General features: G+C 36.4%; 1 protein-coding gene across 3 annotated transcripts in view; it reads left to right on the forward strand.

Moving 5' to 3' along the window:
* The window catches only part of LOC131438379 (GATA-binding factor C), a 429,591-nt gene that overhangs the window by 274,199 nt on the left and 128,558 nt on the right, over positions 1 to 26,834 (forward strand). The gene's annotated exons all lie outside the window — the stretch shown is intronic.

Consider the following 26,834-nt stretch of genomic DNA (forward strand, 5'->3'; position numbering starts at 1 on the left):
GCGCCGCTTATTCGTTGTACGGCAAGAAGCGACCGGTTTACGGCTAGCCCGAATGGACGTCCTAAATAGGACACGAAAGTAGAAAAAAGTGCCCACCTCCCCCTTCTCGAGCGCTTGATCTACTACTATTGGTGCCACGACAATGGGAGTGTAATTATTATCAATGCGCACCAGTGCACTATTTACATCAATGGACGTTTGTCCGTAGATGGTGGTTGTGGTGGCGGACACTAGAAAAAATGTCCGGAACGATGACAAGGCTTCAGGAGCACCTGTGAAAGTTCCCGTGATTAGACCACAGTTGTTGACGATCTGAAGGTTCCTTTTATCGGACGAAGAGAGTGGTTTTGGCATTGGAAACATTGTTTTTTTTTGCTAAGTATGAAATGATCAAATTTTATCAACAATTTGGCTCTGCTAGGGCCTAGAAGTAGCTCCCGGCATATTGATGACTCTCAAAGATATCTATCATTTCATTCATTATGATGTGAAGCTATTACTAACTTAGCAATCAATACGAAAAAGAATCAGACTGAAAACGCTAAACGACGCGAAGCAATAGCGAGAAAGAGAAAAAAGTTTTCCTATCCCTGGCACGGTTCTTATCCTGTAATGTGATTTAACACATCTCAGGAAGAAACAAGGTTTAAAAAATGTCGTTCATTTACACTTTGCATAGTCGATATGGTTCTACGCTTACGTTTCTTTTTACGCGGGGGATACGTACCGCTTAAAATAAAATCGACTTTGGGACTTAAACAAGTTTTGAGATATCCGAAATCGAATTTTTTTATGCCGAATATCTTAGAAATGCATGAAACCCTAAATGTGGTGCAATCTGAAAAAAAAACTTAAATCGAAAATTTTCTAAGAGTTAAGTTGTCAAGAAATTCACGTAAAAAAGTCGTGTAATAAAACCGCATAAAAAACCGCGTAAAGAACACCTCTGTGTATTCTGTGTCCTTAAGCAGGCATCAACAAAGCATATCTAGTCAATGATACATTTCCATATTTAATCGTTCTTTTGACGTTTGAACAAGGTAGGAAAGAAACAATACCCTGGAAATTGTACCTTTTACCCGGGTATAAGTGATTTGCAAACCAATAACAATTTTTTTATCTCTTTATGGGCTACTCTGACTGAGGGTAGGGGTTACAAGGCTCTACACATTTCATACAGAACGAACTAGGCTATGGTGCCCAAATGAACACTAGTAACGAAGGAGTAAACCCTCCAGTGTGTAACCCGAGCGACAGATTCCTTTACGTTAATCAATTTGCAACGAAAGATACGACTATCTTCTATAGCAAGTTCGCCAGAGAATTTGTTAGGGAATGTGTTTCACCCGGTAACCAGTTAATCATTGGGTCGTGCGTCTGTATCGTATCGGTATTTTGTCATCCTACCAACTAGAGATGGTACTCGGAAGGCAAAGTATCGATACCTAGGGTATCGGGATACCGAAATTTTGGGTATCGATACAAGGTATCAAAAGGCAATAAAGTATCGGTACCTGTAAGTATCAATTGATACTTGCGCAGCAATCATTTCAGAATAAAATGAAATTGTCGACTGTGGCGTTATTTTATGATGTACAGAAAGGTTTTTTCATAAATTTGATGCATCACCAGTATACGTGTGGTGAACCCCTGGATGATGTTCTCACCTTCACATAAAATAATCTGTTGTGATACTGTAAGTATCGAGACCAAAAGTATCGATACTAACAGTATCGCTCTGATGGATATCGTTACCAAAAATACCCGATTCTTGGTAGAAAGTATCGATACCTCAAAGTATCGACTCGGTATTGGACATCCCTACTACCAACTGCTTTTGCGTTTTCAATGTCTTCGTTGATGAAACTTCGGAGAATTTCGTATTGTATCCGCTTCGGTCTTGTCCTTGCATATAGTCTTTTATGTCTGAAGGAATACATACAATTATTACTTTAATTATCTAGGAATGATATCGAAATGATTGGTATACTAACACTAACTTTCTAATTGTTTCTATCTTCGTCGATTTTTTTTGTATGTTTTGCATCCCCATTGTGGGATATGAATGATGATTGATCAATGAGCGAAAGTAACGAATCGCATTCAAAGTACAACACAATCTAAGAGAGAACTACATTTAACATGCAATCAAACTACTAGGTGTGCAGATTTTAGACGATGTTGCCACGTTGTTTGCGGCTACAAGAGGTGATAAAGAGGACATGATTCCATGAGCCAAAGTACAGAGGAAACAGAAATATTGGGTAAATACACATTGCAATCTATGCACACATACATACCACCAATCATGTGAGATTTGATTAGCATATTTCATTTGTTCTACAGATCAGTGGGCAGTATCGACTCTGTCATAATCATTGCAATGTGCTGAGGACTATGAGCAATTTTCTAGTCCTTTGAGAAATATGTTGAGAATTTTATTAATCGTTGTTCCGTGCTGAAAGTGATGAAGTTAGAGTAAGAAAGAAATGAGGTATTGTGGATAGAGAAACTACATAGTATTCTACAATCGACAACATTGCTGTCTGTAACAAGAATTACATGTATTTCGTATAGAAATACTATCTGTTTCGTCGTCATTGCAATGTGTCATAACATCAGTGCCGGCACCGTACAGGATCAGAAAGGTTCGAGAGTTCCTTCGCGGTCCATAAAATGTCAATTTACTTTAATTCCTGATAATAATAGTCCACCTTTCCGAATTAAATTCACCAGCTCAGGACGAATGTGATATATTAATATTCACCCCAACTGCATCAAGTTAATCCAAATTGGTGATCGATTCCAGACATAAGAATGCTTGAAACCACCTAATGACCTATTGTCTATTTCAAGCACTATTAGTCATATCCCCTCCGTGATCGATCTAGAAAACAAAACAATTCTCAATTTTTACATTAATAAGCAAACGATAGATCTCGGTATGGTCTGAATCTGTCCAACTTTTTTACCTTAAAAAAGTGTAAATTGACTCCCACCAAAATCCGCCAAGAGGGGGTACCCGCCCTGTTGTTCATCAACCAAAGCCTAGGGATTTGCAAACCAATAACCAATTTTTATATTAAAATTAGGCATCTCCCTGGTAGAAATTGACATTATTTAGTTCGAAATAAGAGTTAAAATGTCGAGAATCATAACAAAGTCTGCATGAGAAAATAGCAACAAAATATAAAATTCTGTCGTTGCTTTGACATTAGAACAAAACATTTATTAAAGACAACGATTTCAGTTTTTTTGTATATACTAACATTAAGAATAGACCAATATCATAAGCATTTGTCTTATCTAACTCTGATGCAGATTATTAAATTATATATTTTTGCTTTTTCTCTAAAGAAAGGTCAACAAGCTTAGGCTCGTTCGAAAACTACTGTTGGGTCATTGAACAAGTTTAAAGATCAAATGGCTATGACTTCTCGTTATGATGTTACAAATGACCGACACAACTCGTCGTTTTTCTACCGCGCAGTTTTCTCAGAGATGGCTAAACCGATTTCAACAAATTAAAGCTTGTTCAAAAGCTACTATTGGACCATTGATTAAGTTCAAAGATGAAATGGCCTGTGACTTCTGGATTCAGAAAACGAAAGATTTTGCACGATGAAATTTCTAAAATATCACCGTGACGCATCTGGGTATTTTTAGGCTGATCATGTGATGTGATGTGATGTGATGTGAAGTGAAGCCACCATCAGTTCAAGGACTTGCCAGTGGATGCGGGTAGACTTACAGTAGCCCCGATATGACTCATCCATTCACCTTCTTACTATAGCTGTTACCGAAAAGCGAACAAAAAGGGTTGGGCGGATACGTAAGTAGAGTCACTTACTCGTATTCCGCGGGAATAAAAGATGCTCTTCCAACCATAATATCCAGTGCATGGATGAAGCATATCGCTATACATGCTTGAACCCGCCTGATGGTTTGTTTGAGAAGGGCGCGTCAGACTCATTTCAAACCTTCAGAAGGAAACAAGTTTCCTTCAAGTGACTTGGGCTGGCTATCCGAAATCCCTCGTCCAGTCATCAATTCGTCCGATGCCCTGATGCTCCCTCCCCTTTACGCCCCCGTGCAAAATGTTTTATATTGATAAATACAATGAAACATAGTGTAATGAAATTAATAAAGGGTGATTTTTTAAGAGCTTGAGAACTTTTTTAAACAATAAAACGCATAAAATTTGCAAAATCTCATCGGTTCTTTATTTTAAACGTTAGATTGGTACATGACATTTACTTTTTGAAGATAATTTCATTTAAATGTTGACCGCGGCTGCGTCTTAGGTGGTCCATTCGGAAAATCCGCTTTTTTATCGACAAATTTTGTTCAGCGATGAGGCTCATTTCTGGTTGAATGGCTACGTAAATAAGCAAAATTGCCGCATTTGGAGTGAAGAGCAACCAGAAGCCGTTCAAGAACTGCCCATGCATCCCGAAAAATGCACTGTTTGGTGTGGTTTGTACGCTGGTGGAATCATTGGACCGTATTTTTTCAAAGATGCTGTTGGACGCAACGTTACAGTGAATGGCGATCGCTATCGTTCGATGCTAACAAACTTTTTGTTGCCAAAAATGGAAGAACTGAACTTGGTTGACATGTGGTTTCAACAAGATGGCGCTACATGCCACACAGCTCGCGATTCTATGGCCATTTTGAGGGAAAACTTCGGAGAACAATTCATCTCAAGAAATGGACCGGTAAGTTGGCCACCAAGATCATGCGATTTGACGCCTTTAGACTATTTTTTGTGGGGCTACGTCAAGTCTAAAGTCTACAGAAATAAGCCAGTAACTATTCCAGCTTTGGAAGACAACATTTCCGAAGAAATTCGGGCTATTCCGGCCGAAATGCTCGAAAAAGTTGCCCAAAATTGGACTTTCCGAATGGACCACCTAAGACGCAGCCGCGGTCAACATTTAAATGAAATTATCTTCAAAAAGTAAATGTCATGTACCAATCTAACGTTTAAAATAAAGAACCGATGAGATTTTGCAAATTTTATGCGTTTTATTGTTTAAAAAAGCTCTCAAGCTCTTAAAAAATCACCCTTTATAACATAAAATGATATAATAGATTACAAAATAATATAATACAATGTCCTACAATATAATATAATATATTATAAAACATGATATAAAATAACAGTCAATGTAGAGAGTCAGTTATGCTCTTCTATCTTCGCAATACTGCAGGAAGTAGAATATTTCTCTTCTAATAACAATAATAATATCCACATCTATAAAAATAATATATGTTATTATTATTGATGACAAATTAATAATAATAACAATCAATATAATAATGAAAATAACAACAAAAAACAATATAACATAGTACAATGAATTATATAATCAATAATAGAATAAATAAAATGATATGTTGCGATATGCTATGATATTATATTACTCATTCTGCCATCAACGCATTCCATCGACCTTTTGTCACCACAGACACACGGGTAGGCATGAAACAGGAACCAGTGAGGACCAAGCTCACCTTGTGACGACCTTGATATTTAGTTGAAAGTTACTTTAAAAATGATAACTTATAAGGAAAACAAATTTATATTTTGCGCAGAGGTACGTAGTGCTACTCATAATAAACCCTACAATATAATATAATATAATACAACATAATGCGATACAATATAACATAACATAATAGAAATATAATATAACATAATATAATAAAATATAATATAATATAATACAATATAATATGATATAATGCAATGCAGTATAATACCATACAACATAGTATTTAATAACATAAAATAGTGTAATCGCAGTGTAAGTTACGCTCTTCTAATAATAATAATAATAATAATAATAATAATAATAATAATAATAATAATAATAATAATAATAATAATAATATTAATAATAATAATAATAAAAATAATAATAATACATGATGTAATAAACAACACAATTATATGTAGTAATATACTATGATAAACTCTGCACTTTAGGATGGGCTTCAACCTACAAGCCATTTCGCACCCTCTCATTCTGCTACTAACGCAGAAGGCGATAGCACCCAGTCGACGCCGTTCTATTGACCAAATGTCATCATAGACGCTCGGGGAGGCATGAGATAGGGACTTGTGAGGACTTAGTTATCTCACCATTTGACGACCTCTGGGTATTTTTAGGCTGATCATGCTTATAAATTCGTAAATTAGTTTGGTCAACTAACCATAACATATCGAAATAATTTTGATACCAATCTTGATGATGTCGTCCCTGTTTTTGCGTCATCAACCATATGGAGTTTGGAGTTTTCAATACCCATCATACTACAATATACAAAGCCAAAATTGCGAAAGAGACTTATTTAACTGCTTGAACAATTTTCAACACTCATTACCTTGTGATTCAGGAACTGGAAGATGGATCCGGATGAAATCCAGGAATTCCGTATAAGACCATTCATTTGAATTAAGCTCTTCTCATCAATACTGTCCATACCATCCAGATTTTGCACGATGACGACACGAATGAACTGCCGATGCATCAAGTTATAAGCAATCTTTTGACAGCTGTCAGTAGTTTGTTTACATACCCATTAACAAGTATTCATATTAGAACATAAACACACATAAACAAACCACTGACAACTGTCAAAATTAGTCCATTTTGTTCATTTTTGTGAGGTTGTGTCGTGCAAAACCGAACAACATGAACTTAGCGAGGCACCTCTCACCGATGATAACGCAAATAGAGTTCGCTAAGTTCATATGAGTTAACAAGCCCAGTGAATAACTTGTTGCTAATCAGTTGAGGTAATTTTGGATTTGTTGCTAAAATGAAAAATTAGAGGGTTGTATTCAAGACACGACCGAGCACAATAACATTAAAAATGAAACGTTTCTATAAATATAAAAATGAAGATGATAACGATTATGATACACTAAACTTCACTACACTTCAAAGTTACTTGAAAGCTCAATTTTAGATAGAAACAACCTAAAGATTTAAACCTGAACAAATGAAACTATTTTATTTTATGATGATAATTTTCGAGAAACGTACAAACTTATTAATTTGACTTGATTTATATCGTCTATTTACCCCCAGTTTAAACCTAATAATATTCGTTCACTGGGCGGACCTATTAATATTATAAACAGTTAAACGATCCAAGAGAATGTTGTACCAGTAATCTCAGTAATGGAGTAATTTTATTAATTCTTCAAAATCGTCGATAATCTTCGGAAAGTGTCGGTAAATAATATGGCAACAATACGAGGAAGAAAACATGTGAAACAGTCCGCATAAATATTTAGTTACTTACATTAATTTTCGCTTTGGCATATTAGGAATATACGGAATGGATACGCAACAAAATTCCGAAATTTTGTTCATCTTGTAACTTGATGTTATTAACACATGAATGAACATTGTCATAGTTACAACGCGTGTAGCCATCAGACGCTTATTGTTTTGAAGCAAATAATAATTGAACTGAAACTGGCGGTTAACCAAATTCTACGATTGTTCCCATTCAAACGATACATGTAAAATCGCAGGTAAACTTACCTTGAGTTTATCTTTGATACTATATGATATTGCATCTAATTATACTGTATATGTGAGCCTGTGGTACTCATTTATACTACTAAACCGAGGAGACCGCTTTTAGATAAGTTTCAGACTTTAATTTTGAATCTTTTGAAGCGTTTAATTCCTGGTGGGACAACAACTTGTTCAGTCACATTGTCACGTTTTGTTCGTATGAGCATGGAGATTGAAGTATGCAAACCGATCCGTCGACAAATTAAAACATTTTCAATATTACAATATTGAAGCTTTGGAATCATTTAAATTAGGAAAATCCACTAACAAATGATCGAGGAACAAGCGCTGCAAATTAGATCCGAAAAATCTATCGCCGATAATTCTAAATTGGCCTGATAGTTACCAGATAACCAAAATGAAATACTCAATTCAAATCAATTTTTCAATGGTATGCAATTGAAATATTCAAATGACGTTATCTCATAAGTTAAGGTTAAATGTTTCCGAATCGATTGGTTGTTAAATTATATAAATCCATCAACAAATGACTGAGTTATAAGCGTTCAAAATTATGACAGAAAAAGGTTACGCGATTAGTTTTGCATGTTTTAAATTGACACCCAGCCTCGGGAAGCGAAGTGGAAGGTATTTTTAATGGCAAAATCGACCAAAAATTTGCTAAATACATGTGATATTTCAAAAGAATCGGTAACCACGCTGATTCGGTTCTTCAATAGCTAGATGATATATAAGATACTCAAGCGAACACGGTGTTGCGCAGACAACAGGAAATTTCACCAACAAATAAAGCAAAAGCGACAATCCAGCAAGTGTACGCATATACAATCCAGATATCAGCTCACTGGACGAGCTACTTGTTTCATTCACAGTCAAACATCAACTAGGCAAAGAAATATTGTGTAGCCTATATTTATAGATTTCTCTTCATACTACGCATAACGATGCGGTCTTTTTAATGCATGACGCTAAGCCTCCTATGCCGAACAAGAAGTTGACGTCATTTTGTACAACAGGGATTGGTGGATGAAAACATAGGTCGATTCCAACCATTTTTTCAATAGTATGCTAATGAAATACTGAAACGACGTCGTCATACATGTTTAAGTTAAAAGTTTCCGAATCAATTGGTTGTTAAATTATAACAATCAATCAACAAATGATCGAGTTATTAATGTTCAAAATTATGACACAAAAAGGTTACGCGACTATTTTTGAAACTTTTAATTGACACCCGGCCCCATATAGTGAAGAGTAAGGCATTTTTAATGCCAAAAAAAACATGAGAAACAAGTTAAAAATTACAGTAACTAATTAGCAACAAATTATTCACTGGGCTTCCATTTGTTTTAAAGCATTTTCTGGGAGAGGGCCTTTGTTACCTTCATATAAACTTAATCGATGTACTCAAAATTTTAAAAAAACTGAGCAGCAAATCCAAAATTACCGTAACTAATTAGCAACAAATTATTCACATATTTGCGCTATCATCGGCGAGTTCATGTTCATCCCAAGTAGCAATTCGCAACTAGTTCTGATACGACAAAGTCCAAACTATGTTGAAACAAGAGCACGAATATGTTTTTTATGTTAAACTGGTTAAAACATGGTGACAGCAATGTTTCATCATAACATAACTAGTTACGAAATAGTTATTTAGGTTTCCAATCATAACATCTTCGTGTCATATTGAATTAAATATAATTTATAAGCTATCGTTACTTAATCCAAACATATCTTTAATCACAACTATGCTTCTAGCTACTAGTTGAAAATAAGTTTATTTGACTTCAATAGTAGCAACCCGTAACTAGTTTTGATACCACTTAACCCAACTGTGTTGCAACAAGAGCACGAACATGTTTTTATGTTATACTGGTTAAAACAAGGTGACAGCAGTGTTTCTTTATAACGTAAACATTGAACTAACTATCGTTTGTAAGTTATCGTTACTTGATTCTAACATATCTTTAATCACAGCTATGCTTTTAGCTACTAGTTGAAAAAAGGTTTATTTTCCGTTGCGAAACCATTATAAATACGTAAGCGTATATGTAAATCGTTACTGTGAATTGATGTAGTAATAACTTAGATATTATAAGATTATAACATATAATTTCTTCATTGATTCAGATAGTTATCGGTAGGTTTTCCCAACGTTATGATAACGAAAATGCAAACAAAACAACCTTTGTTGGCTTGAATATGGCGAACACAATATGGAGTCTCAAGAAGTGTATGAAACATAAATAAAACCAGGATATTACTTGTTTCAAAACTACTTTTGGCCGAAAATAGTGAAAGGCAGAATAGTCATTTTTGTTCTATGCACTGTCATAAACACGAAAAAATAATATAGGGATTGAACATCGATTGTGATAATATTATAATTCTCATGATATATGAATTTAAAATGATGAGAAATCACTCTACTTGGAATAATTTTGAGCATTCCGACCATAGGGTTATTTTGTTGTTTATTTTTTATATCTTTATAAACAGATTTTGATTGAAGGCACATAAAAAACAGTTAAGTAAAATTGAATTCCGCTCGACAGTTTTTGGATCGTTGTGAAATTTGTACCTTGTATCAAGTTTGTGATTTAAAGTACTCTTCTGCTTTTTTATTGATGATAGAAAAGTATTCTGGATTTATTCAATGTTTATAATGTCGATGGTGACTAAGTTTCAACTAGTTTACTTGAGAACAAGTTATTTTCAAGTTATGAAAAGATAAGTTATTTCAGTATGGCATTACAACGTAACGACAACTTATTTTTAGCCGACTTAATAACTAGTAGAAACTGCGCTTTTTGAGTCATGCAAGTGGTTAGATGTTAGTAACAATCACTCAAATATCTGGTTGCAAACTAGTCACAAACACGCTAGCGTAACAAAAATTGTTACTTGGGATGTTACAACAAGAGAATAGGAGAGAGGATTTTCGCAGATGAATTTAAAAATGACTTCTGCTAGAAAACAATTCATCGATATTTGAATTCAACATCGATGGGCCACCACTTAATATCTTTCACCCAATGAAGTATGTGAACTCATGGAAAATAATGGTCAAAAAATGGTCCAAAAAATTTATGAGCAAAATTTTATTCAAATTTAGAAGCTGCTTTAAAATTTATTATTTATTTATTTATTTTATTTATTTATTAATTTTATTTATTTATTTATTTATATTTATTTGGAGCAGGGAAAAGCCCGATGGAGATGAAATTTAGCAATCTCTCTCTCCAGCAGGCATAAAACCTCTTCATCATTTGTATCAACAGATTACAATGATCCAACAGATACATTTAGGCCTAAAACTACAATTAAAACTAACAGTTAAAACAAAAATTACAACACTATAACTAGTTGATGACACCAAGCATAACAGTATTAGTACTCTTACTTAGAAGGTGAGAGAGAGGAGAAAATTTATTAGGTAAATTGACGACGATGGTTGGAATCGGCATGTAGATCTAATTAGTGATAAAAATGGATGGTGGAAGAAAAAAAAGAGGAAATAATTTATTACAAAAGATATAATTTTACATCAATAAAACCTAAATAAAAGATCAGCTACTATTTTTTACTAGAATATTATGATGTCAAACAATGAAAAAAGAAATGACTTCAATATTTTCTCCATAAAACAAAGTGGAGAGGGTATTGAAAATTGTGCACTAGCGTGCCCCGTAGCGAATCAAAAAACAGTCTTCAGTATTGCATCATAAATCTACAGCTTGAAACTCCACAAAAGTCTACTGAAAACAGTTACAAGATCCAACCAATTTAATCATTCTTCATAAGGTTCATAAAGCAAAATGAAGAGTTGGTATAAAGCTGCGTTAAATCTATATCTAAATGACTCAAAATTCAAGATATTTTCAAAATCAGCTGTACGATCAACATCAACTTTATTCGGAAGGAATAAATAACCTGAGGTCTTTTCATCCGATTTTATCATAAAAGTCCTGGCATTACATTCCTTTTGTGGAATTTGGCCTTTCTGTTTCAACAGACTTCGCAGACGATTCTTAGTGTACAGAATCATTGCATGGCTAGTACTATGGATCCTACTGACACTAAGAATCCTTCCAGGTCGGGGCTCGAACATACGACAACTGGCTTGTAAGACCAGCGCCCTATGCATTCAACCACCAACCCGGGTTTATCATGCGTTTTTTTACGCGGCATTTTTCACGCGGATTTCCAAAACTTACGCGAATTTCTTGTCTTCTTTCTTAGAAATGCATGAAACGTCGGGTTCTAGTTCCTAAGTCGATTTTAAGATTACACCAGGTCTGGACATTTCATGCATTTCTAAGATCTTTGGCATCAAAGAAAAAACATTCTCAAGTTTTGCAGTTTTTTTACACGAATTAGCGAAGTTACGCGGTACGTATCCTCCGCGTAAAAAGAGATCTCAGTGTATTTTTCTTGAATATGTGTGTGTCATATCGTTTCTGAAAGGTACCATATTAATCATGTATTAGATTCTATTTAATGGCGTTTTTTATTGAAAAACACTGGTGGCGTGGATTGCTCTGGTTTTGCACTTTCGAGGAGAAATCGCAATGAAACACCGTCAGAATGTTGCATTTCTGCTCGAAAGTGAAAAACCAGAGCAATCCACGCCACCAGTGTTTTACCTATTTTTATATATATAAAAAATAGGTATAGAATTCGCTCAAACTTTCGAAAATTTTTCCGAGGCCCGGAGGGCCGAATGACATATACCAATCGATTCAGCTCGACGAACTGAGCAAATGTCTGTGTGTGTGTGTATGTGTGTGTGTCCGTATGTGTGTTGTCAACTAAGAGGTCGAGATCTCAGAGATGGCTGGACCGATTTTGATCAAACTAGTCGCAAATGAAAGGTCTCCCCGTCACCCAAAACGCTATTGAATGGTTTTGAGATCGGATGTTTACTTTTTGAGTTATACAAAGTTTTATGTCAAAATTTTCAGTTTTTTGACAGTATCTGTCACAATTGACCTTGAAAACAGAATATGTTTTCAGACTTAGATTCCGCACGGTAATACCTATCCAACAAGCCATAGATTGTTAAAATCCGTCCATTTTTAACGGAGATATCGAAATTTTTCTGTAAGCGACTTTTCCCCCTATTCCAGCAGTATGAGTTTTGAGCGCTGTATGACAAAGAAATGCTTGGGAGCAACGGAAAACACGATTTTTTATACTGTTACATACAATTGTTTCTAAGAACCAAAAGGATTGTGTACAGCATTCTTTTTCATGACATTTAGCCTCGGACCGATTTTGGCACGGCTCGTTTTTGGCAACATAACCGTTCGAATATGACATATATAAACCAGATGATGGCAGAATTTTTTTTAATTATTTTGTTTTAAACTACTTACAGCAATAAATGCTGGAACAACATAACATCCATATACCATTCGAATCAGTTCGTCGAGATCAGCAAATGCGTGTGTGACAAATAACTTCAATTAATTTTCTCGGAAAATTTCTTTTCTACAAATTCAGATTCATACGAAAAGTCGTATGCTCCCAAACAAAGTTCCTGCATTATGTTTGGTTCCGACCTCTGGTTTCGGAACTACAGGATGATATGTGAAACGAAATCAAAATTGTGTAACTCATTTTTCTTGAAGATGGCTGAACCGATCTAAGATGCAAATGAAATCTAAGAATCATCTAAGATTCAAATGAAAAGTTTCAAAGTTCTATAAAACATCTTGCTTTTCAGTCAGATCCAACTTCCGGTTTCGGGGATTGTATAAAAATGTCTATTCCACATAATTTAATCAGGTTTATCGGGTTAGCAGATTTGGATAGTCGATAAAAAAATTAACTTTTTTCAGTTTTAGTGGTATTCAGTTGTCGATCAGAAGGCACCTAAAAATTTAATTCGTGCTATGATCTCTCAAAGATGTCTTAACTGATTTTCAAATGTTTTGAAACAAATGTAAAGTGTACAGCTACTCAGGTGAATTTATCTGACTTCGGCCATACCGCTTTTAGAATTCCGGTTCCAGTATAAAATCGTTTCTCAAAGCTCAATCGTTTTCTCAAAAAAACCCTAATCAAATTTCAGAAACAAAAATTTTAATTAAAACAAACTTATATACAAAAATTAATTATTTTATCCAATTATGACTTCCGGTTCTCGAATTACATGATGATGAATTTTTAAAATTCAAACCGATATAGAAGATGACAATCCCGAAAAGCTTCAAAGTTGAATTCAAAACTGTTGTAATTTATTCGTCATATGGCCATACGAATCGGTTTGGGTTATGCTGGTTCCTGAATACCGGCTCTGGAAGTACCTTAAATTACCGTAAACTCTAGAGTGGAACTTACATATCATGGCATGTTTAATCGATTTTCACACTTCTAGATTCAAATTCGATCCGATTTGCAGTTTCGACATTACAGAGTAATGAGTGATTAAAATCTCAAATTGTCGCTTAAAACGAGGGTCATTAAAATAATGTCATGAAAACTTAAACACCGAAGAATATTCATGCAAAAAACACATGCGGATTGATAAAAATAGGTATCATCTCACTGCTAGGTGGATTAAACACGTTTTTCAATGAAAAACGGCATAAGACTTTGAGACTTCCTCTGGATGTGAAAATCTTATGCGCTTTTATTTTTATCGTCAATGTAGGGACAACATTAGAAATACGATCAGCAATTTATGACTAAATTTTAAACAAGAATTGGAAGATTGAGCTTTTTTGATCATTTGTTGCTTTTAAAATATTTATTTCACGTTAAAGTCCAACGTTTCGAAGGTTTATTCTTTCATCTTCAGGCCAGAACGACTACAAATGTTATTCGTTCTTCCTAAATTTAAAGAAAGCTATTAATAAAATCAACATCAATTGCTGCTTCTAGTATCTGGTTAGTTATAGAAATATGGCAAAACTATAGAGATGCTCCCACATTCTGATCCCACAATTCGAGAACCATAAGCCTTCACTAGGAAGCAGATTGCTCCAACAAAATAAAGCGCATTTTCCACGCATATTTCAACATCCAGTAATAAGTTTCATAGTTAGTTAGAGAGTTTCTAAACAAAGTCTAGGTCTTTTACAACAAGTATTAAAACATTATTAAATGAGCAACTCTCATCGAATTCAGAATTTTCAAATAAAACTGCTACCGGACAAGAGCATGTATCCAAGATGATGACCCTAACATCTTTGCTGACAGTAACTTTTGCAACATATCAAGTTCCACACTTGAAAACTCGACTCGCGAATCGACGACGAAGGCCAAACGATTTGGCGTATTTAAGGCGACGAACCCCGAACATTAATATTGCAATGCCTTGGCATTGCCGAAGCCGAAACCGACCGGGCCCCTAACAATAATAATCGAACACAGTACGCCCCTTCTATTGGAAAATGAAACAAGCTCGATGCGAGACAACAAACAACAGCAACAACAACAACAACAAAAAATTATAACAGAAAGCGGAAAACTCCAAAGCTTTAAGTTAATGAAAAACGATTCTGTCGAATCGGCGAGAGTTCGCACGGAACCCGGGGCTGCAAGGAGTCCGGCGGGTTATCTGGCTGGTTTTGTTTTTTTTTTTTTTGGTGTGGCAAAAAAGGGGCTTAACCTCGTTAAAATTGAAACCGCAAAACGTCCCGATTCGACCATACTGGCGCGATCGTTTTCCCAGAGGCCCAGGATCGTTCTAGGTTGCATTGTTCGGGACCGGGCTGAACCTGCTCCACAAAGGGTGTTATTTTTCGGTTCGAACTCGGATCTTAATTGCTTTTTGACCTCGGGACACACAGACAGCGAGCGAGCGAGCGAGCGGTTAGTCATTGCGACCAACCGAGGGTCAGCTGTGGATGAATCAGCCCAGCTGAGCCAAATCCGAAATCCGTTTGCTGCGACGGATTCAACCTAAAGCCAAGCCTAGCCAAAGAACAATTATAAACGTGGGAAACAATCAAACTTTGTCGTCGCTTGACTTATCCTCCGTAATCATCGATCAATTACTGATCCCATTCGCCGTACCGAGCAATAATTTGCTCGAATCGATTTCCGTCCGCCCCGAAAGGCTTATCTTCGGTAGGATCACCGATCGATGCTGCCACAGATAAGACCGCGGGGTTTGATTTTATTGCCCGGAGCTGATTTGAATACGACAATTTAGGATGATCCTCGCTTCCAGTGCGTTTCGAGTTTTTTTTGTTACTGTTGTTGTTATAGCTGCTGTTGTTGTCAATATTATTCTCCCCCGCTCCACCGGTGGAAGACGACAAAGGAGCTTCTGCGAACGAGCAGACGTACACGCGCGGGTACACTGGAAATATCGGGGGGGAAAGCGTGAGACAAAAAAAAAAACAGTGTATACGCCAACTCTTGGGGCGCTTGAACGGCCGTGTTCAGGATGGAGTTACGTTTTGTCTGGTGGGCTGAACACGGCTCCGGCTACAAGCGTCTTCTGTATTCTTTCAGTAGAGGGTTTTATTTTCTTTTATTTTTTTTTTCGTTCATTTCGTTAGACAGCGTCTCGTGTCTTGGCTTGTCCTAACAAGCGAGGAACACACAAATCTGAAATAATTTAAATCGCTTCCTTATTTATATCGGATGTAAACTAATTAAATTGAGGAATACATAAAACAACCTGTCTCACGTATGTTTTCAATAGCATGCTCGGTATGCTCGTCGCGTCGTTTTGTCCGGTCCCAACGGAGGAGCTGCCACGAACAGAGGGTACATTGTCTGGTGGGCTGAACCGGGTTTCTGGGAAGATGCGACATTCTGCCGATGGTGGTGATGGGATGCTATTATATCTTCTCATTCGATGCAGGGATCCCGTGTGCCTGTGTGTGGAAAGCTTGCCTGGAACGAACTAAAATCAATTTCTGTGGGTCAATTTTAATTGAGTTTTCAAATTAGAGCCGACACAGGCTGATGCATTATGGGCACTAAATTGTATAGAAATTTCATAGTTGTTTCAATCGAATCTAACCGAATTTAACCAGCATAGGTTTACTAAATTTCTAGATTCTTACGATTGAACAGAAGAGTGATTTCTGGGCTATATTCTATTTACACTCCTACACCAATGTTATTCAATTCTGAAAAAATGTTCGGGACTTCAACAGATCTCGTAGCCGTTTCAGTGAATCAGTGAATGTCCTACGTCTATTTCAGATTGGCAGATCAACAGAATTTTATTAATTTTATGTTGTGACTCTTTTTGATACTAGTTAGAAATTTTTCTTATTTCATCTGTTACGATACCTGCTTTTTAAAATTCGAAATTACACATTTTAGTCATTATTTATTTCCTCTATTTCATTGTCACGTCATTAGATTTTCACTGAGTATAGTACAGATCAGAGTTGCAATTTGTTAGTCACGTCGAATGACTGTAATCTGTACAGTGAAAGTGACTGTCAAATGAGATACTCGATAGTCCTATGACAAAGTAGAATCATAGTCAAAGACAGGCGACTTTTTTTGTTTTCTTTCTCATTCTTCTATTCCCCGTTGTTATTCTTTGCCAAATGTCATCGGCCTTTAAGTTTATTGGAGTAAATGAATATATTTCAATATGTATGCTGTTCAATTATTATTTAGTCACATCGTAATCAAGCAGGGGCAGGAGAAATAAAGATAATATCGATTGCATCGGCAATCAATGAGCGTCCTGACGAGTTAAATATCGAGAGAATTTCAGGTTTGACATACCGGCTCTAATACACTCAATACATCGACGTCAACATTTCAAAAGGGCCTGAAAACAATTGACAGATTCTCTTACATATTAGTACTGTAAGAAACGTGGGAATATTGTCTTTCATTATATACGAATATTTTGTACTTAACACGTGAAAATTAACAAAAGAGAAAGTAAACAAAGAGAAACTCCTATTGGTTTCTGTGACCTTAGAAAATGATGACGTCGACATGATGATTTGTAGAGCCTGGCTGACAGCTGTCTAGTGACATAAGCTATCCAATCTTTACCGTACATTGTTGCTAGTTGATAGTGACAAATATCAGCTCTGGTACAGATACGTATTTCCACAGTTTTTTGCAGTCACCTGTGATGACCATAAATCACAGTCTAATTACGAATCTGTGTTGTAACGCTTCATACACTTAGTGGAAAGGTAGTCGTTACTGCCAACACTGCTCTACCGGAGGTCTTTGCTGATGCCAAAAACCTTGATGATTGGCGGGAAATATAACCACAGATAACAGGCTCTGACCAAATTTCTCAAAAACCTCTGTAAAATTTAAATTTGCTATGCGTCTGAAGAAAAGATGCTCGCTACTGCCAACTCTCGACTCGACTGTTCGCATCTATCTTTCAAAACGATCACACTTCGCTTCGGAACAATAATAGTTCTCTTGCCTATTATAGATTATAGATTATGGATCACGTAGGACTATGTCTTTTTTTCTATACTCACTTGGTTTTATTTTCAAAATCTCACACTTCGAGAGCGTAACGAAATTTTTCCAGATTTAATTTCCTAATAACTCTTCCCCAGTTTGAGTGTTTTTTTACTTTTACTAAACGAATGAAAGAAAGTGTAAATTTGTTGCCAATATCACATTTATTACGAAAACGTTGATTACATAGTAAAAAAATTGGTCCAAAGAGCAAGCAGTAAAATCAACCGAATCTATAAATATACCCCAATAAGAGAGCGGTTCAAAATAACTAGATCTTCTGGAGGAATGAAGGAACAAACGATTTTTGTTGAAGAACGATAGTTCTCCAATATTTTCAAAGGAAATAAAAGTGATTGGAATCTATACGAAAGAACATTAATAACTGTTTGCATCGAAACGATCGTAGTTTTGAAGAATGCAGCAGATGTTGTGAATATAAGCGACCTCTGAAAAAGTACACAAAAGTGAATGATTATTACTTTAAATACATGCAAAAAAGTTACTGCATTTCCATTGTTTATTACCAACGGAATATAATTATTTGCTTTCGCACGGTTTATGCCGAAACTTTAAACATTTCTGAAGAACAAATGAGCGGTTCAGGAGAACTAGTTCATTCGGTAGAACTATCAAGTTCTGAACGGGTTTTTGAAATTAACTGTTTTGCCGACCTCTATCTCCGATGCACGTTTACTAGCTTTAAGTACGATCCAGACCGTCCTTCCGTCATCGTCACCGGAACGTCAGCGTCCGTCAAAATTAGTTTGATACTTTCTTTTTTACCGGAACGTTCACACGTGCCGGTCGTCAAGTCGTTCTGTGGTGGTGTGTGAATGTCTCCATAAGAATGTATGTATCTTATTTTAATAGCGATGATGACGGAGGTTGGCTGCGACGGAAAGTGACCGTCTGAATCGTACTTCAGTCTACATATCGAGTTCACAGACCGCCATCTACTTCGAGGGAGTGAAACTTCAGCTACAAACCCGGCCATCGAGCATATTTTCAAACCCGAACCGGACCCGTACCCGATCGAAAATAAAACCACTTTTACCCGGCATTAATTTTTTCTTCCAAACTCGAATCCGACCGTACACGAGAAAAAATCTTTACCCGTACCCGAACCGAACCGGAAAAAAGTCCCGAAACCCGACCAAATATTTTAACACGTACTCGTTTAAAATGAACAAAACCCGACCCGCACCTGACAAACATATCTTTTTCTGTACCCGAACCCGACTAATATCCGATGGGTTCGAGTCGGGTTTCGGGTACAAATATCCGAGACCTAACCATCTCTAATATGCACCGTAAATTTCATAAACATTCAGCTGCAAGTCGTTCGCTTCCAACAAAATACACCGAAAAGTGAACGACAACAAAGAAAAATCTACAAATCGGCCTTTCTAAGGGCTATAAATGTTTACTAGAGAGCTATTGGAAATTCTTATCTGCTGAATTATGCAGATCGGAAGTAACAATAAACAGTTTAGTGTCAAACTTCGTTGCGTTCGCGAAAAATGCCTCGAATAGTGTTCAATATTTCTTATCCCAGAAGTTGGAATATGGATGAAACTGTCACTATCGGATTGGCTTAACGTTAGCATGAATTATTAAAATAAATTTATAGAAAATCAAACATACAAGACATCAGAAATACGAAACATGCAAGATATTGTTTTCACATTTATATTGAAGAGTTTATATGAAGAATTCAACAATTTGCTTTTATAGACTTTGCTATTGAAATTAAACGTACAGATTCATATATATTAATATTAATATAATGATTTCACCTAGATCATGGCACAAATTCACAAATGACTTGGACAGGCGTCCTACTTCCTAGTATACAAAAGTAATTATCTGTATTCTAAAAATCTTTGCCGGGACCCCAAAGTCATAAACAATATTTTTCACCCCAAACGTAACGTAATGAATTTATGTAGGAAACTGACTTACGAGTATACTGCCATCCTAACAGTTCGGCTGAAAAGTTCGTATCGTTTAATAGAAACACACATTTTTTGCCAAAATTCGTTTCTATTATTCAACATAATTGCCATCAGAGGCGATACAGCGATTATAGCGATCTTCCAACTTTTCGATACCATTTTTGTAGTACGATTTGTCATTTGCCTCAAAATAGGCCTCAGTTTCAGCGATTACCTCTTTATTGCTTCTAAATTTTTTACCAGCGAACATTCTCTTGAGGTCTGAGAACAGGAAAAAGTCACTGGGGGCATATTCTGGAGAATACGGTGGATGAGGGAGCAATTCGAAGCTCAATTCGTTAAATTTTAGCATGGTTTTCATCGACTTGTGACACGGTGCATTGTCTTGATGAAACAAAACTTTTTTCTTCTTCAAATGAGGCCGTTTTTTTTAAATTTCGTCCTTCAAACGCTCTAATAACGCTATATAATAGTCACTGTTGATGTTTTTTTCCTTTTCAAGGTAGTCGATGAAAATTATACCATGCGAATCCCAAAATACAGACGCCATAACCTTACCGGCCGATTGTTGAGTCTTTCCACGCTTTGGTTTCGGTTCATCGCGTGCAGTCCACTCAGCTGACTGTCGATTGGACTCCGGAGTGAAATGATGGAGCCATGTTTCATCCATTGTTATATATCGACGAAAAAAATCGGTTTTATTTCGATATAACAGCTCCAAACACTGCTCAGAATCATCAATTCGTTGTTGTTTTTGATCGATTGTGAGCTCACGCGGCACCCATTTTGCACAAAGCTTTCTCATATCCAAATATTCGTGAATAATATGTCCAACACGTTCCTTTGATATCTTTAGGGTGTCAGCTATCTCGATCAACTTCAATTTACGGTCATTGAAAATCATTTTGTGGATTTTTTTCACGTTTTCATCGGTAACAGCCTCTTTTGGACGTCCCCTGCGTTCATCGTCTTCGGTGCTCATATGACCAGCACGAAATTTTGCAAACCACTTACGAATTGTTGCTTCGCCCGGTGCAGAGTCTGGATAACACTCATCAAGCCATTTCTTGGTGTCGGCGGCACTTTTTTTCATCAAAAAGTAGTGTTTCATCAACACACGAAATTCCTTTTTTTCCTCATTTTTTCACAATAACAAAAGTAGCTTCACTCAAAATGCAATATCTCACAAACTAAAAATCAGACAGCTGTCAAATTTATACACGTATCTTTTGAAGGTTGGTACTAACTGAAAATGGTATGGATTTGATTCTAGTGGCGCCCTCTCATAGAATCGATACGAACTTTTCAGCCGATCTGTTATTTCCTAGATTACAAACGCAATTTTCCGAAATCAATTGGTCCTACTCAGTACTACAAAATCTTAAATGCTTCTTTCAAAGCTCAGGATAATGACATGAAGAACTAATTTAGAAAATTTAAAATATCAGCTGAATGATCTTGATTAGTATCATATCACTTAATATTTATACACATCTCGAATGCAATCCTACGTCAATTTCGCTGTTATGTTTGACATTACCTACTCAGAGTTACGATTGAAACACTTCCTACACGATTTCCACAATTGTAAAATACATATTGTATCACCTTGTATATGATCACATATGAATTCAATCGGATTAGCACAAAAATAAACTTATGATTTAAACCTACACCAAAGGGTGATGTGAATGCTGCACCCAAAATAGTGTCGATGACGGCGACATCTGCAAGTGTTCGTCTGGCTAATTATTTATAATTTTACACACAGTTCATATGCGATACGATCTAACCTAACCTAATAACCTACTAACAGTATGTTACATATCGGAGTCGGACGAATCGATACAGTATTTCTTTTTCAGATAAAAGTGGTTCAAAACCAAAACCTGTTTTAATCCACCTAGGTGTGTAATAATGCCTTTCTCATATCAATCATACTATCATATATAATACTGTGGTATTCATCAAAATACTTTTTTTCGATTCTTAAAAGAATAACCGAAATCGGTTTGTTTGACCGTCTGCTGATAAAAACTATCAATTGGAGAAGATTTGAGGTCGATTTAGAATACTTTTTACGGTTTTTCGCCATTTTCAGTGATGGTATAAAATTTTTAACACACTTTACCCTATATTTCCGAATCCGGAAGTTGGATCCGGAGGAAATTCAGGAATTTTGTATGGGACCACAAGAACTTTCATTTGAATCTAAGTTTGTGAAAATCGGTTCAGCCATCTCCGAGAAAAGTTAGTGCAAAAAAACGTTACATACACACATACGCACATACACACACAAACATTTTTGCGTACTCGACGAACTGAGCCGAATGGTATATGACACTCGGCCCTCCGGGCCTCGATTCAAAAGTCGATTTTCACAGTGATTACATAACCTTTCTGTATGAGAAAGGCAAAAATAATGTAGTAACAGATCGGCTGAAAAGTTCGTATCGTTTCTATGAGAGGGCGCCACTAAAATTAAATCCATACCATTTTCAGTTAGTACCAACCTTCAAAAGATACGTGTATAAATTTGACAGCTGTCTGATTATTAGTTTGTGAGATATTGCATTTTGAGTGAAGCTATTTTTGTTATTGTGAAAAAAATGGAAAAAAGGAATTTCGTGTGTTGATGAAACACTACTTTTTGATGAAAAAAAGTGCCGCCGATACCAAAAAATGGCTTGATGAGTGTTATCCAGACTCTGCACCGGACGAAGCAACAATTCGTAAGTGGTTTGCAAAATTTCGTACTGGTCATATGAGCACCGAAGACGATGAACGCAGTGGACGTCCAAAAGAGGCTGTTACCGATGAAAACGTGAAAAAAATCCACAAAATGATTTTCAATGACCGTAAAGTGAAGTTGATTGAGATAGCTGATACCCTAAAGATATCAAAGGAACGTGTTGGACATATTATTCACGAATATTTGGATATGAAGAAGCTTTGTGCAAAATGGGTGCCGCGTGAGCTCACAATCGATCAAAAACAACAACGAATTGATGATTCTGAGCAGTGTGAAATTGAACGAATTGGGCTTCGAATTGCTCCCTCATCCACCGTATTCTCCAGATTTGGCCCCCAGTGACTTTTTCCTTTTCTCAGACCTCAAGAGAATGCTCGCTGGTAAAAAATTTAGAAGCAATGAAAGGGTAATCGCTGAAACTAAGGCCTATTTTGAGGCAAAGGACAAATCGTACTACAAAAAAGGTATCGAAAAGTTGTAAGATCGCTATAATCGCTGTATCGCCTCTGATGGCAATTATGTTGAATAATAAAAACGAATTTTGGCAAAAAAATGTGTGTTTTTTTATTAAACGATTCGAACTTTTCAGCCGAACTGTTAAGTAATGCTTTTCAAATTATAATATGCCTCGTAAAACAAAGAGAAACTGTCATTTGCACGTGCGACCTTTTCTAAAGTTCGTCTTCATTTGAGAATACACGTGGTTATTTTTGATAGCGAAGAAGTACAGAACAATTTTCGCGTGTACTTTTTTGCTGCTCAAGAGTACACGTGGAAAACTTAATAAAACGGGCTGCTTAGAACGTGTTCATGAACTTCGTGAGGTGCTTAAGCTCAATCAGTCCTTTTTATCCGAACTTTTGGTGAGTTGTGTAATTCGTAAAAGACTGTATTACACAATAATGATTGTGAATGAAAGTTCTTTCTATTTGTTTGCATGTTGTTCCCAGTTTTCGTTCAGATACTGACTTGTTGTATACTGTTATTCGTTATTGGAACTTCTAGAGAACCTTTGAAACGTTCGAAAATGAAAACCTTTTAACGAAGATTGCGAAATAAATTTCAGAAGCACCACCAAAATTAGGAACAATTGATCGGATCAGTTCATTTACACACTTAGAAAAAATCGTGTAAATTCACGTCTCTACAGAGCGTTGCTGTTTTACAATTCAAAACATGTACTATTGAACCATATCATTAACTATACAGCTAATAGAGCTGAAGTTGACATCAAAACAGACACCAAATTCATGATGTGAAATTATTCATTGAATTTGCGTCAAGTGTCAATTTCATTCTTCTTTTTCTTCTGAAAATGTACCATTAGAATCAGTTCGTCGTTATTGCAAAATGTTGATGTGCATAAAATATGAGCATTTGAATATGTATATCAGAGGTTGATGGACCGCCATTCAATTACTTAGGATCTAATGAGTAATACTCCTGCTCTATGAAAAGCTATTGAATTTTTTTTTTCAGATCGAACTTTCCGTTCCGAGATTACGGTGCGTTGATTGTGGTCTGCTAGAAAATATCCATATGGGTCGGGACACAAAAAGGAGCCGATCTAAAATAATGACAATCATATCGCATAAATTGCCTCGGCTATTGAAGTGAATTAAAGTATTAAAACGAATGGTTTCATTTCATCCATATCTGCGTTCCGATCTCGGAGTTACGAATTGATGAGTGAGAGTGAGTGGATGTAAAATTCCCAATTGCGCCTAGTAAAATCTATAAATGTAAAAACCTACACCAAATGACATCGATTATACAATTTCTATGATTGCTGGCCAAGAGGTTACTCTCAAATTTTCCAGCTCTACTACGAAATATTTCTCTAAATACATAGCGTATATGTGAACAAAACTAGACCGTTGTTCAAAATCATCTAAATATATCGACTGGCTGATTCGAAACCATCCGCCTAACAACCGTAGCCAATCTCCGTTGAATTTCGTTAAATTAGAACCCTCCGAAAAGATCGAACCCGGAGACAAGAAAATTAGAAACGAAGCTAGAGAAAAAAGGGGAAATCATCACGCATGATTTCCACTGTTTCGGATCTTCACTAGCGTGCCACTCGTTGTGTAACCAGAGGCCACGAGAAAAGGAAGCCTCGTAAAGAAACACCTGATAATCTAAAAGATCTCGTTCATGCTAATAAGATCGAATAAAATCGATAAGCTCAATTAGCAAAACAAACAAAAATCTCATGGCGATCGTTTTTCGTTTCTCCCGTCGTCGTCGTAGTCGTTTTCGTCATCGACGTTCGGGTTCTTCCAGTGTGGTACGCGGAAATTCTCCCATGCGGCTTATGAGAGCCTGATTTGATGAACGAGGAGGCAAACGGAAGAAGACACGACAGCATGCAGATCACATATACACATAAAAATCGAAGCAACAAACGGAAGACAATCTCAAAAAGATCACGCGGCGGCCGGTCGGCGAAACGGACCAACAAGTGGCGCACGAATGTACGGAATAAAAAAAATAAATAACATGGATGAAAAAATGCAAAAATTATCTTGTCTTTATGATGCTTGTCCAAAGTTGTTGCTACTTACAATTAAAAATTATCATAAATATAGCGTGTTTATGAATCTTCCAGCGTAGTCACAGCGGCATACCCCAGAAACGGTTTCCTCCGTCGGACTTGTGGGAATGTGACGGAAAAAAACAGCCTTTCGCGTTGGTTGCAGTTTGGTGGGTTTCTGGATCTGCCCGGGCAGTCATCGATTCCGATGGTAGTAAATCGAACTAAACTCGTACACAAGGGGTTCGCCCCGGGAACCTGCTGGGAGCTCATCAACTGTCATCGTTCGGAACGGTTGCCGCAAAATGTGTAGTGGAATTGTGCGAAAATGTATTCGAACTGTTCATTTGAATAGATTTAAGGTAAATTTGAATATGTTCCACATTTGCTTCTGTTACGCGTAACTTTGTTTGTGGCTTATCCGTAGGTATGCTCATTTACGTCGATTTGTTTCATGACAGTATAAAAAGACATTCCGGCATGTTACTTGAAGTCTCAGAGCACATAGGTTTCATCGTCCATTATCACGCCATTATTCTATTTATCATTACGGTTCGATACAGTTTTCAACTTTAACGACTTCATACCTTACCGGTGGTTGCAAGTATGTACGAAAGTTGGAGACATTTTTATTATTCTAGCAACAATACGTAACGGAAGAACTGGTCTCATGCAATTTTTGCTTCACCATTGGCGTCCTTCTGGCAAATCCTGAGATCTTTTTTTGTTTCGCTCCCAACGATCCTGGCTATTGTCAAACGTGCATCGAAAGATTTAAGAACATTACGAACAGTGCTTGCAGGAAAATCAAGACAAGTTTCCTTACTGGCAGATCTGGATTTTTATTGGTTAATACTAACTTTTAAAAGACATCTGTTAAAATTTCATGATATTCTATTCATTAGTTTGTGAGTTATTGTGCTAAGAGTGACGCTACTTTTGTTATTTTCAGAACAATGGATTAAAAACAATTTCGTGTTTTAATTTTACACTGCTTCTTGATGGGAAAAAAATGCCGTTCAAGTGAAGCAATGGCTTGAAAAGTGTTATAGAGACTCCACTCCATCAGAAACAACAATAAAACGTTGAAAAACGCTGAAAACATTAAAAAAAATCCACAAAATCGTTTAGAATGATCGAAAAATGAAGTTGCGTGAGTTAGCTGACATCGTAAAGACATCAAAAGAACGTGTTGACTTTATACTGCATGAGAATTTGGCAATGAAAAATCTCTGTTCAAAGTGGGTACCGCGTTTGCTCACTGTTGACCAAAAACGAGAACGTGTTGATGATTCTGAGCAGTGTTTAGCCATGTTTCAACGTAACGAACCGGATTCTTGCGTCGATATGTGACAATGGATGAAACATGGATTCATCACTTCACTCCGGAATCAAAACGATCGTCATCTGAGTGAACAGCAACTGGTGAACTTCGTCCGAAGCTGGTTTTTTGGGATGGGCGTGATGTAATATTTATCGACTATCTCAAGAAAGGAAATACCATTAACAGTAAATATTATATAGCATTATTGGAGCGTTTGAAGGCTGAAATTGCAAAGTAACGACCGCATATGGCAAAGAAAAACAATTGTTTCATCTAGACA

Source organism: Malaya genurostris, chromosome 1, assembly GCF_030247185.1.
Source record: "Malaya genurostris strain Urasoe2022 chromosome 1, Malgen_1.1, whole genome shotgun sequence".
Taxonomy (NCBI): Eukaryota; Metazoa; Arthropoda; class Insecta; order Diptera; family Culicidae; genus Malaya; species Malaya genurostris.